General features: G+C 44.1%; 1 protein-coding gene across 1 annotated transcript in view; it reads right to left on the reverse strand.

The window, feature by feature from the left end:
• The window catches only part of BATF2 (basic leucine zipper ATF-like transcription factor 2), a 48,109-nt gene extending 45,399 nt beyond the window's left edge, over nt 1-2,710 (reverse strand). The window contains 1 exon segment of the mRNA XM_030219022.1: nt 2,627-2,710. The gene's annotated coding sequence lies outside the window, so the exon portion shown is untranslated.
• Between the last annotated feature and the right edge of the window lie 11,466 nt (nt 2,711-14,176).

The raw sequence follows: 14,176 nt of genomic DNA on the forward strand, positions 1-14,176 counted from the left end.
GTCCTCCCAAGGGAGTATCCCTAACCATAGCCTCTCCAAAGACATTAGACGATGTGATACCCGCAAGCGAGCCTTCTTCAGAGTAGCCCCCACACTGAATTCCCTGAAAGGGTCCACTTAACACAAGACTATCTCTACTTCAGGAAGCAGGTGAAAGCTTGGCTCTTCAACCAGGTGTTTAATGGAAGAAGTAACTAACCCGTTAGTCTTACACACACACACAAGGAATGACATGGGCTGCACATACTGCAGCAGGACATGTTTATCCACTCCTACCCTAGCTGAGATAATATTTAATTATCTCTGTGACCTCATGTGTAATGTTCCTTAAATCAATCCCTTATTTTCTAACTCCTCTTACTTTCTTACCCATCTGTATGTTCCACCTTTGCTTATACCCTATGCTGTCTATTAAAATGTTTTATTACATATTGTGTTGACAGTGTACTACGCCATACTTTGTATTGTTATTTGAATATTCTTCAGCAATTCTGAGTGCTTGCAGGCCAAGCAGAGGAAGGAATATACAATTGTTACCGTATACTGCCTTGAGTGAATTCCTTCAAAAAGGCAGTAAATAAATCCAAATAAATAAAGGTAATATCTGCTTGGAAATTAAGGCCATGCAGAAGGGTAAGACTGGGAGATTCAGTTGTATAAAGGGAAAGTTCTATGGGAAGAAATTCACAATGGCAAATGTGTATGCATGCAATCATGAGCAACATAAATTTTGACAAAGTGATTTAAAATGTAAAACTCTGTTAAAAGCTTTTTACTTTAAGCAAGCATTTGGTTATTCATTAGACCCTCCTCCCATTAGGACAAGTGGACCTGTTTTACTGCAATAGTCAGGTTGTGGGTTAAGGTAACTGGGCTCTTGTATGATTGTTGTATGTCTGTTTTATACTGTCTTATTTGAAAGGCATTAATCCGCAAACCTTTTCCGAAGAGGAGAAGGCGGTAGTACTATAGGACATGAATTGAGGTTGAAGGAGGGCAGACTCAGGAGTAATAGGAAGTATCTTTTCATGGAAAGGGTGGTAGATACATGGAGTGCCCTCCCGCGGGAGGTGGTGAAGATGAAAACGGTAATGGAATTCAAAAATGCGTTGGATCAACACAAAGGAATCCTGTTTAGAAGGAATGGATCCACGGGATTTTAGCGGGGATTGGGTGGCAACGCCGGTAATTGAGAAGCAAAACCAGTGCTGGACAGACTGGGCAGACTTCTACAGTCTATGCCCTGATCATGACTAAATAGATATGGATGGGCTAGAATGTAAATTTTAAGGGGCTTCGATGTTAGCTTCAGAACTTTTAGTATGGGAACAATGCCGGACAGACTTCCACATTCAGTGCCCTGAAAATGGCAAGGACAAACTTGGGTATACATATAAAGTATCGCATACCATGTAAAATGAGTTTATCTTGTTAGGCAGACTAGATGGACCATATAGGTCTTTATCTGCCATCATTTACTATGTTACTATGTATTCCTTTCTAACAATTCGGTTGTTTTTACTTTTCATTGTGACAACCCACATGACACAATTCTCCCTCTCTCTTCCCCCCACCCCATGAATCTCTCCTTCCCTCCCCACATCCAATAATTCTCCTTCTCTCTTCCCCTTCCCTGTGCATTTCTTTCCTTCCCTCCCCTCCACCCCCATGTCCAACAATTCTTCCCCTATCTTCCATTCCTCCTTCCTATTGCCCAGCACTTCTCTGCATCTTCCTCCTCCCCCTCCAATCTACCTTAACAAGCATCTCTCTTGGGAGTCACTGGCAGTGGCAATGATTCCCATACGCTGCCTCCTCTCTGCTGCGTTGCACCCAGGCAGAAGCTACATCAGAGGGAGCAGGACAAGGAAGGTAGAGGATCTGCAACATGTGGGAATCACTGCCACTGCTGGCAACCCTTTCAAGAGAGAGATGCTTACTAAGGCAGGAACGGAGATGCTGTCAAGAGTGCACCACTGCTGAGTGCGCCTGAGTCCAAAGTGGGTGGCTACACCTCTGGGGTATCATCAAGGAACTGGGTGTTTCCAAATGTGTTCTCTTCATCTAAATGTCCTCTCCTTCATGCATGCAACTCTTCTTCCTATCCACTTCCCCCTTTCTGACCTTAGCTTGGATAGAGAGGGAGAGAGTAATGGGGGAAAAACAGAATGACAATGGGAGTTGCCCCAAAGGTCTCCAGGGGCTGTAATTGTCTCCCCCCCCCCCCCCCCAATCATGCATTGGAGAACACTGTGCTAGGTGAACTCAGGTTATTGGCCCCCAAATTCTGCCACCTAGTGGCAGGGCTGGCCCTGGAAATGCAGCATCTGGGACCAGACTATATGCCCTCTACCTAGAACTTTGGTCCTCATGAAACAGATTTGCATACAAATATAATGGAGGAAGTAGGCATGCAAATATTCCTCATGCATGATCATCTGGGATAGCCTGAAAGCTGATTACCGCCCCTCAGCCCCATTCTATTTTTTCTAGGTTTTAAGCCCTTCCTGTTGCTACTCACAGGATCCTCCAGGAAAAATCTGTCCAGGGAGTCGTCAGAGATTCACCGCCCCTCACCCCCATTCTATTTTTTTCTAGGTTTTAAGCCCTTCCTGTTGCTACTCACAGGATCCTCCAGGAAAAATCTGTCCAGGGAGTCGTCAGAGATTCTGCTGCAGGTCTTACTGCTGGTTCTGACACAGAAATTCATCATCAGAAAAAAACGATATAAAATAATACATCACATATGAAGAGCAGAGAAGCCGCGAATATAGTAATGAAACCAGCTGCCTTTTAGACACAGATAAGATTTGATTTAAGATTAGACTTAATTTAACCTTGGGAATAAAGCACGAGCCTTCCCTCCCTTCTGCTCTCACTCAGCTGATTGGCCAGTGAGTTGAAAACCGTAGAATCAGAGCTTGGAGGCTTGCGAACGGGCCCTTCCCTCTTTTATTTAAAGCCTTCCCTTCCTGGAACCAACCACCTGTCGTGGAACTAAGCAGCAGTTTCGCTTTACATTAAATACTCTGAGGCTGCTAGAAATCACGTGATGGGAGATTCCGAAGGCTCTTGCTCCTTTTCCCATAATTCCTTTTCGTGACGTAGACAATGGGGGCTTCGGCTTAAGTAAAAATGTTTCGCAAATTGCATTTGCAACTTGTTGGTATCTTTATTTTATTTTTTAAGCTATTGGTGGGTGGTGATGTGGTCAACCTCTGAGCAGATCACGACTGGCTACCCCTATCAAAAGGCCGGGAGTTCCGCTCTTCAATTTGTTTGCCAGCTGGTGTGGGAGCAGGACAGAGCATTATATACATATAACTACTGTAAAAAAAAAAAAGTCGTGGTAAAGCTTATTTGTGCTATTTTTTTCTGTAGAATTGGATTAGTTTATTTATGTTATTCCTGGGTAAATTCTGCACAAAAATTGAATAGATTTTATGCACATTTTACAGCTCTGCAAAATTCTGCATATTATTTTGTCAAAATATCACAATATAATCTCTGAGAAAAAAATTTAAATGCAGCACAGATAAAAGTTATAATTCACATTTTCATTTATTATTCACAATGCCCCTAAGAAGCTGGAAAAGGCAGTGGTGATCACCTGCTTGTCCAAGAAGGTGAGCACAGCAATGCAAAAGTAGTGATGTGGTGGTGAGCAGCAGCATACCTTCTCAAACTCTTTCTATATACATTTCACAATCATCTGCCAGATTCTATATAGCGTGCCTAGAGATCTGTGCCGAAATCCAGGCATATTCTATAACAACCAGGGCCGGTCTTAGGCAGAGGCGACCAAGGCGGCCGCATAGGGCGCCGCGCTTAAGGGGGCCCCGTGCCTCAACTCTGCCTCTCCGACCGACCCCCGCTCGGACCGCATCATGATTTGATCTCGCTCGGCCACTCTGCTCCCGCCACCGGTCCGGTGCCCACCCCCCACTGAGCCCGCCATCAGCTCCCGCCTCCCCGGACCCCGACAGTTAACTTGCAGTGACGGCCCGGCCCCCGACACACAGTTGCAGGCTTGCAGCGACGGCCCCAGCCCCCGACATACTTTTGCATCGACGGCTCACCCCAGCTTTTCACTTCCCGCTCAATGTCCCGCCTTCTGATGATGAGGTATTTCCCTGTTTCCGCGAGGGCGGGCGGGAGTCACTGAGCGGGAAGGGAAAAGCCTGGTCGGAGGTGAGCCATCGCCACTGCTGGTGTGAATGCGATGCAAAATAAAGTGAAGTAAGTGGAGGAAATCAGCCTTTTATTTTTTAGCACCTTCTTTGTTGAATAACCTGCCCTTGGAACTTAGATCTGAGCTCTTGCTTCCATGTTTTAAAATCCTGTTGAAGACCAAGACCTATTACTTTCAACTGACTTTCAGTTGTCCTCCGGATTGAGCATTTTGTTGTCCCCCCTGCAATATAGAGCAATTGAAGCTTTGCTACTTATAATTTTAACTTATTGTATGATTGAATCACTTGTTGAATTTGTCTTTCCTATCCTAAAATGGAGTTCTTTTCCTTGCTATATTCTTGTTATTATTGTTATTGTAAACCGCTTTGACCTTCTTAGACAAGTTGGTATATCACATACCAATTAAACATTGTGGTCCCACAGGGAACTCAGCTAGATTAGTGGGTCTCTGTAGAAAGGTTAAGCTAAGCAGATCAGGGTGCACCCTTGTGCTACAGCTTCATTTGTCTTTATTTGAAATTTCATAAATAAATTTTCTAAAAATGGAATAATCTTTTCAATGGGGTGGAGCTAGGATGGGGCAGGGCTAGGGTGGGGTGGGGCTAGGATGGGGAGGGGTTAGGATGGGGCCCCACCAAATTGGTCTGCATAGGGCCCCGCACTTGCTAAGACCGGCCCTGATAACAACACACGTAACATCTATAATATGGCCGCCGACTAAGGGTCACAGAGCCAACGCTGCTCCAGTGACCCTGGTCGGAACGTGGCTAGGAAAGAGACAGAATCTGCAGGCCTTCGGGCCATCGGAATATCGAACCCACATGCTGAGGACGCCGCTGGACCAGGGACTTCTCCATCGTGCCGGCCAACCCCTTGGACGGGTCGGCGCTGGAGGCCTGCTGGCGATCCCTCCCTGCCTCATTGCCCAGTTGAATCTAACATTGGAGGTCCAAGAACGGTAGTGACCAGGGCCGAGCATCGGTGATTCTCCGGCGACGGTCCTCGTGGCCGGTGCAAGCAGATGGAAATTGACCAGCGGATGCAAGGTCAGTGTCTGCGTCGGAAGGCCCCCACCCGTGGCGGCGCTCCGCTGCTGACCCGGAGTGTAAACAGTGCCGAGCCTGGCGCTGGAGGCTACGAGCAGCGTGGGTCAGCATGCATTAATTCCACCGTTGAACACAGCAGAATTCGAGTGAGGACCGGTGCTGGAGGTCGTGTTCAGCGCTGCTGAGCGCCCACCAGAACCCCATCTATGAAGCAGAACATGGCAGCATCCCTGCGAGACGTTGCAGGCCAGCAATCTTCCAGTTCCTCCCAGACACCACTCCCTATCAGCAGCTTCTGCGTCCCAGGACATCACAATTGACCTTTCAGTGCTCATATTTTATTTTTGACGTTCTACAGCCTTGTATATGCGCAGAGCTGTGGTCCTGCGCCTCCATCTAGGTGGTAAACACTGAACCAACAATGTTCCTCACTACATCAAGAAGTTTGAACCTACCCGACTGAAGTCCTTAACCCCCACTGAGGCCATCCCACCAGGAACGCCACCTCAGCCCAATGACCCGAACCACAAATTTAAGGAATCTCAGCGATACCCCCAACCATCGACACAACCAAGGAGCCTTTGCACCCCAGGGCAATCCCCCGAACATCTAACTGTGAGTACCCATATAATCATGGCACATCAGCAGTCCTGAGCGAACTGACCCCAAATTGAACACTGGCAAACTGCTCCTGACAATCTACTCCCTATCCTTGATTCACCTAACACCAGGGCTTTTTTTGAGGGGGTACTTGGGGGTACTGAGTACCGGCACCTTTTCCACTGTCTGCTAAACTTGACCCACGGTTCTCGTAGTTTAATGAAAGAGCTCAGGTTCTACATACAAATTCTGCCTTGTCATAGATTCTAAGACTGGTTGCAGGGATCCTGGCTATTGTGGGGTGAGTCCCTCAATGATCACTCCACCCCTGAAGGGTGGCCTGGCATTTGAGTACCGGCACCTTTTTTTGCTAGACAAAATGCACTGCCTAACACTAACCATCCCTCTTGCTGAATACAACATCATACCCATACTAAATAACCACCAAAGTATGACCAGACACCACACCTCACCAAACTGACTACCACCAAAACAAGGGAGGCACACCTACAGACGGACAATCTCAACATAAAGGAAGGAAAGCTCACAGCAAGCCCTCACCAACAAAAAATCGACAACTGACAAAAATCCACATAACACAGTTGATAAATGACCCCTACCAAAAAATTCCAGTGGGCTACATCAATGCCAGATCAGCAGTAAATAAAGCAGCAATAGTAACAGACTGGATCACGTCAGAAAATCTCGACCTGCTTTTCATCAATGAAACCTGGATCCATGACCAAAAGGACCTTATAATCCTAGACCTTTGCCCCCAGGGTTACAAAATCACTCACTGGCCAGAAAGGAAAATTGAGGCGGAGGTATAGCAATGATCCACCAATCACACTTTGCTACCGAAACCACTGCCGAGTCCATATCACCGCAACTTGAAATTGCCTCCATCAGAATCAACCACACTACCCTGCAGGACCACCTAAACTGTGTCTTGTTTTACAGACCACCAGGCAACTGGAACGAATGCCAATCAAACTTCATGGACTTCATATCAAACATCTGTGTTGCCCATCCCAACATACTAATAATGGGAGACATCAACCTCCACCTAGAAGACCCAAACTCTACCAACGCACGCAAATGCAAGGAATTCCTACATCAATGGGACCTCAAATGCCCACAAACTCAGGTAACCCATATCAAAGGGCACACACTAAACCTTATCTCCCACAAACTATCCTCAGACCAGAATCTAATAATATCAGAGATCAAATGGACAAACACACCATGGTCAGACCACTATAAACTAAACCTATCCCTACTAGGAAGAAAAAAGGGCTCACACCATCCAAAAGAACGCACAACTTACAGCACAAGAGGCCAAATAGATCCGGAAACATTCTGGCAACAGATGTACAACAGTGAAAGGACAGCACAAACGGACTCCACACACTATCTCTCAGACTGGGATATAAGATGTAAAAATATACTAGATGAAGTAGCATCCTTACAAACAAAAACCTCACATAGGCACAACTCAATGCCATGGTGCAATGAAGAACTGAAAAAAACTAAAAACTCAATCCAGGAAACTTGAGCGAGCATGGAAAAAAGCAAAAGATACACAAACAACGCATGGAAACAAACAAAGAAAATACAAATACGCAACAAGACAAGCCAAAAGGTTATACTACAAAACCAAAATAGGGCCTGACTACAAAGACACGAAAAAACTATACCAACTCGTGAACAAACTATTAGACACCACCTTGGTCACCGCAATCAACGCAGACATCCCACCTGCAGACAAACTCGCCAAATACTTCAATGAAAAAATTGTAAGCACTACCTCAAAACATCACTGACATTGAAAACTTCATTGAATGTCTAGACCCAACCCCCGGCCAATACCCAGCAGACAGACTTTGGACAAGCTTCGCCCCCCTTATTGTCAAAACAGTCAATCAAGTGCTTAATAGGTTCTCTAAGACTCACTTTAAATTGGATACTTGCCCTAGTTACCTATTAAAATCTGCTCCCCACCTCACATCCCACTTAAACTACATGCTTCAACATGGGCTTTTCCCCAAGGAAAAAGGCAACATCCTACTCACCCCAATACCGAAAGATACCAAGAAAAAACAGACGATATCACCAACTACTTACTGCCCAGTAGCTTCAATCCCACTGGTAGTCAAACTGATGGAAAGCGTGGTTACCAAACAACTCACTGACTACATAAACAACTTCACAATACTACACGAATCACAATCAGGATTCCGCTCCAACCACAGCACCGAAACAGTACTAACTACCCTCCTAGCCAAATTCAAACAAGAAATTGCAACAGGCAAAAGCATACTTCTCCTACAATTCGACATGTCTAGCGCATTTGACATGGTGAACCATAACATACTACTAAACATACTAAAATATGTACTTCGGGATTGGTGGAAGTGTACTTAATTGGATTAAGGGCTTCCTAACGACTAGAACCTATCAAGTGAAATCGAAATCGACCATATCATCACCATGGAAAGCAAACTGCGGGGTACCTAAAGGATCGCCACTATCACTGCTCCTTTTCAACCTAATGATGACCCCACTAGCCAAGTCCCTATCCAATCAAGGCCTTAACCCTTTCATATACGCGGACGACGTCACATTGTACATCCCTTACAAAAATGATCTAACGGAAATCACCGAAGAAATCAAACTCAGCTTGAACATCATGAACTCTTGGGTGAATACATTTCAACTAAAACTCAACACAGAAAAAACACACTGTCTCATCCTCACATCCCAATATAACACAATCAAACCCACCAACATAACCACCCCAAATCACACCCTCCCTATCTCAGACAGCCTGAAAATTCTCAGAGTTACAATCGACCGAAATCTCACACTGGAGAGCCAAGTGAAAGCCACAACAAAGAAAATATTTAACTCAATGTGGAAGCTCAAACGAGTGAAACCTTTCTTCCCGAGGGAAATATTTTGCAACTTAGTACAATCCATGGTACTAAGCCATCTAGATTACTGCAACAGAATCTATGCAGGATGTAAAGAACAAATAATAAAGAAACTGCAAACTGCTCAAAACACAGCAGCCAGGCTTAAATTTGGAAAAACAAGATTCGAAAGTGCCAAACGTCTACGAGAAAAATTACAATGGCTCCCAATCAAAGAACGTATTGCATTCAAAATCTGCACCCTGGCTCACAAGATCATCTACGGCAATGCCCCAGGATACATGTTAGACCTCATAGACTTACCAACCAGAAACACAACAAAATCAACACGAACATGCCTAAATCTCCACTACCCAAGCAGCAAAGGACTTAAATACAAATCAACCTATGCATCCAGCTTCTCTTATATAAGCACACAACTTTGGAACGCGCTTCTGACTGCTGTGAAAACAACATGCGACCACCTAATCTTCCAGAAACTCCTAAAGACTTATCTGTTCAAAAAGGCATACTCAAACGACTCAACCTAAATGCCTAACCCCGCAACACAACAATATAAATGTTTATATTGGACATAACCTACTCTTCCCCTTGACCCCTAATATGTCTATCAATTCTGTCTTAACCTCACTTTGTATTTGTTCATGCCGGTATTGGCGACTGCCACTACTGCACTACTGCACTATTGAGCCTACAAATAGGTGGGAAAATGTGGGATACAAATGCAACAAATAAATAAATAAAATAAACTTAATTGGCTTAACAAGCTAATCAGCAATGATAATAGCACTTAACAAGCAATAATGAGCACTAATTGGCAATAATTAGAATTTATGCGCACAACTCACTATGCGTATGTAATGAACTGCATCTAAATTGTAATGCACACAGTTCAAATGGGGTGTGGCTATAAGCAGGGAAATGGGCATTCCCAAATTTATGCGAGTAGTTATAGAATACGGCCCAGTGCGCATAAATCTACGCACAGGGATTTACGCTATGTTTTCATTGGTGTAAATGGAGGCGCATAGTTTTAGGCACTGGGATATCAACTAAGCGTATTCTATATACTGTGTCTAAATCTAGGCGCTGCTTATAGAATACACAGGCGGAAATGTTTACCGCATGGATTTTTTAGGCGCCTTATTTAGAATCTGGCCCTTTGCGTGTAGCTGTACTGGCTGACTGAAAACCAGAGCTGGCATCAAATTAGAGGCCATAAGTGCACATGGCATAACTCACATTGACTGTTTCTGACCACACTTGACCAAGATTACAGTGCCCAGCCATAGTTTTAAGTCTGGGGTGATTTCCAGTTGTGAGACCTCAAGCTAGTTAGAACATGAACTTGAGCCTTTTCCTGTATGGCTTCAGTCCTTTGAAATTCTCTTCCAAAGGAAATCCGTGTAGACTCTAGAAGGAATTTTAGGTCAAGGTACCTTCCTTGTGTTAGCATTATTTCATATTTAAATGATATAGTAGAATTGGAAAAGGTGCAGCGAAGGGAAACTAAAATGATAGCAGCTTCATTCTATGCCAAGATTGACTCCTTATTGATTCAGTTTCTTTGGAGACACAAACCTCCTCGCATTGCACTCAAAAAAACTTAAATTGCCAAAGCATTTGGGAGGTCTTAATGTTCCTGACTTCAAACTTTATCACATGGCCTTTCGTCTTGCGCAGTCTTTAATGTGGTTTCAAAAGGATTTCACTCACCTTACGCCCAGGTGGCAGGTATTTGAGGCTGCCTTGGTGCATCCTTGCCCTTTATATCTCCTTCCATAAGCTGATTTGTATCCATATACAAAACACCTTAGGCTCCTGAAGGCCTCTGCCTTTGATATCCGTACGTTTAGAGCTGGTCTTGGAATTCGCGCCGCATCGCTGGAGGAAGTTTCTCTCTGGTATACCTTTGGTTTTCAGTCAGTTCTCCTGCAGTCTCAAAAAGTGGTGTGGATGGGAAAGGGTATATGGTTGCTGTCTCATTTGTACATTGCTGGTAATCTGTTATCTCCTGATGCTTTGTCTGTTTTATATGATGTTCCAGTAATAGATTCTGATTCATGGAGGGGCATCTCTAACTATATTTTGTCTTTTCAAGTCTCCGCTTCTATTACAACTGCCCCTTCGGATTTTATCTCTTCCTGCCTCGCCATTGCTTCCGGTAGTAAGAAGGCATCCCTATTATATAAAAAACTTCAGAATCTATACGTGGACACTGTCGCTAGGCTGCGGCAGTCCTGGGAACAAGATTTACATTTTGATGCATCAGAATTTGACTGGTGCACCTTTTGGATTGACTCCATGCGCCCAACTAGGTCGGCGGTGATATCCCAGTCCTCATATTTTGTATTTCACCGAGCCTACTGGACCCCTGCTCGAGTAGCAAGGATTACTAGGACTACTACCTTCAAATGTTGGTCTTGTCAGGAGACAGATGGATCCTTCGCGCATATGGTTTTTTTCTGCAAAAACGTTAGAGCATACTGGGGACTTATTTGGGCGAAATTGTGTATTATTTTTCATCTGCCTGAGACTGCAGCAATCTCCTATGAGGTTGTGATACTGCGTGCCTCTTCCCCTACTATTTCCCTTCTTGAGTCAGATAAGAAACTGTTTAATATTCTGTTAGCTGTCGCTTTGCATTTAATTGTTACACATTGGAAAAATAATGTGCATCTGAATTATAACGAATGGTGGAGTTACGTATGTGTGATCCGAAAATATGAAGCACTTCTTGCCCATAAGCATCACAGAGTGCAGTCTGTCTTGAAGACCTGGGCTCGCCTAGACTTATTTTGTCAGGCATCTCATAGCACTACTTGATCTTGGCCTCTAGGTATTGTCCTGGAACGTATATGTATTTGCACTTGGAAGCCATGTTGTTGTTTTTTTTCATTCTTTTTGTTATGTGTTGTTTGCTTTTGTGTATACTTTTCTGTTGTATTTTGAAAACCTTTAATAAAATATGTTAAAAAAAATGATAGCAGGGATGGGACAACTTCCCTATGAAGAAAGACTAAGGAGGCTAGGGCTTTTCAGCTTGGAGAAGAGACGGCTGAGGGGAGACATGATAGAGGTATATAAAATAATGAGTGGAATGGAACAGGTGGATGTGAAGCATCTGTTCATGCTTTCCAAAAATACTAGGACTAGGAGGCATGTGATGAAACTACAGTGTAGTAAATTTAAAACAAATCGGAGAAAATATTTCTTCACCCAACGCATAATTAAACTCTGGAATTCGTTGCCAGAGAACGTGGTGAAGGCAGTTAGCTTAGCAGAGTTTAAAAAGGGGTTAGACAGTTTCCTAAAGGACAAGTCCATAAACCACTACTAAATGGACTTGGGAAAAAATCCACAATTCCAGGAATAACATGTATAGAATGTTTGTACGTTTGGGAAGCTTGCCAGGTGCCCTTGGCCTGGATTGGCCGCTGTCAAGGACAGGATGCTGGGCTCGATGGACCCTTGGTCTTTCCCAGTGTGGCATTACTTATGATATTACTTTTGCTGTATGCTGTTACAGGAAGATAGGTGTTCAACTTGATACATGATACAAGCAAAAACCAACAGGGGTGAAAGTGAAGAAAATTCCAAATGACCAAGGCAAACAAGCAGTATGAGTGTCCTGCACGTACAACGTGCTGGGACGTCAGACTCCGAACTGGATTGAACAGTCAACTACAGCACGGCCACGGAGGCAGAAGAAGAACTTTAAAGACGTCGGGTCGGCTGGCGGGGGTTGGGGTCCCCTGCCAGCTGAAGAAATATCTTTAAAGGCGGCAAGCAGACCTCGGCTGGTGGGGGGTTGGGGTCCCCCGCCAGCAAAGGTAAAACGGCAGCGGGGAGGGTTGACAGCGGTAGGGGGGTCCAGGGCAACATCTGCGGGGGCCCAGGCCCCTGTGGTCCCACGCAGATACGCCCCTGCTTTACACTGGCTTTCCTGTAAAGTTTCGCTTTGAGTTCAAAATTTTCCTACTGGTTTTTAACGTATTGAATGGCTGTATTTCTCCAACACTTAGTTCCACTCTAAGATGTTACCAACCGTGACACATTCTAAGATCATCTAGAGTAGAGTGACGTGGTAGTCATGTTAGTCCACACTTGAAGAAGTGTTACCTTCGAAAGCTAATCTAAAACTGTATTTAGTCCAATAAAAAAGGTATCATCTTATTTTCTTTTTTCTGTTTTATTTTATTTCTATTGATTACCTCTAAGATCGTCTCAAAAGCAGCTGCTTGAAGTTCCATCTTTCAGGCAGGTTCATTTAGAAGAGTGTAGATCCTCTATGTTTTATGTTAAAGGCCCTAAATTATGAAACAACCTTCCTATTGAACTTCATTCTTTGCAGAAAATTGACCACTTTAAGAGAGAATTAAAAATCCATATGTTTGTTGAAGCATATGGATAATTAGATTAATGAGATTGTTGTTTTTACTGCATACTTTTATAGAGTTGTAGCAATGGATAGTTTTGTATTAGTGTTATGTCATGTATTTTTTGTTGTACTAGTGTATTTTAGTTTGTATGTAATTTGTTCAGATGTAGCAGGTTAGAAATAAAGTTTTATTATTATTATTATTATGATGATGATGATGATGATGATGTTATTTTTGTCCTGGTATTGTTAGAAGTGTTGCTGACGAGGGGTGATCCAAGATGGCCGCATGCATTTAGGAGCGTGGAACTCCTCGCTTTCCTAAACCATTCTAAATGCCGAAAAGAAGAGGAAAGGCAGCAGGTCGGGCTTCCCCAATGCCGTCCTCCTTACCTTCTGGTCCTATCGATCGCTTTCTGAGGACTCCAATCCAAGGACAAATATTCGGGAGCGGTTCCATACGAGACGCCGGCATAGTGGAGGAGCTTTCGGCGTCTCCCAGACTCGAAACCACCCTGAGCCCCGAAGTAAGAGCTCCGCCCCCGCAACCAGTTCGGACTAGTTCCCCCTCTGAAGCGAGCAGTCTGTTCCCGAAGAGTGGACCTGAGCCTGCTTCGAGTCAAGCCCAAAGTGAACAGCGCCAGAGGGAGCCAGTGGAACAATTGTTTCCCCTTTTTGGAAGGACGCCAACGATATCTGGTGCGGGTCAAATGGATACAGGTACTGGGTCAAAAATAGACTTATTAGAACTGCATTTGCCAGTATTAGAGAAACCCTCAGTGGTGACTCTTGAATCCTTATGGGACCTGGTCTCCCAGACGACTCAGTCACAATTTTTGCAAATGAAGACTTTAAGTCAAAAAATAAATGAGGTTGAAAAGAAAGTTGATAATTTGGATGTCGCAAACAAATTGGGAGCTGCGAAGGCTGATAAAGTAGAAGAAAAGGTTTTGAAACTAGAGACTACTCAGACTGTTATGCTGAAGGATATTATTAATATTAAGAATAAAATGGAAAACTAT

Source organism: Microcaecilia unicolor, chromosome 11, assembly GCF_901765095.1.
Source record: "Microcaecilia unicolor chromosome 11, aMicUni1.1, whole genome shotgun sequence".
Lineage (NCBI taxonomy): Eukaryota > Metazoa > Chordata > Amphibia > Gymnophiona > Siphonopidae > Microcaecilia > Microcaecilia unicolor.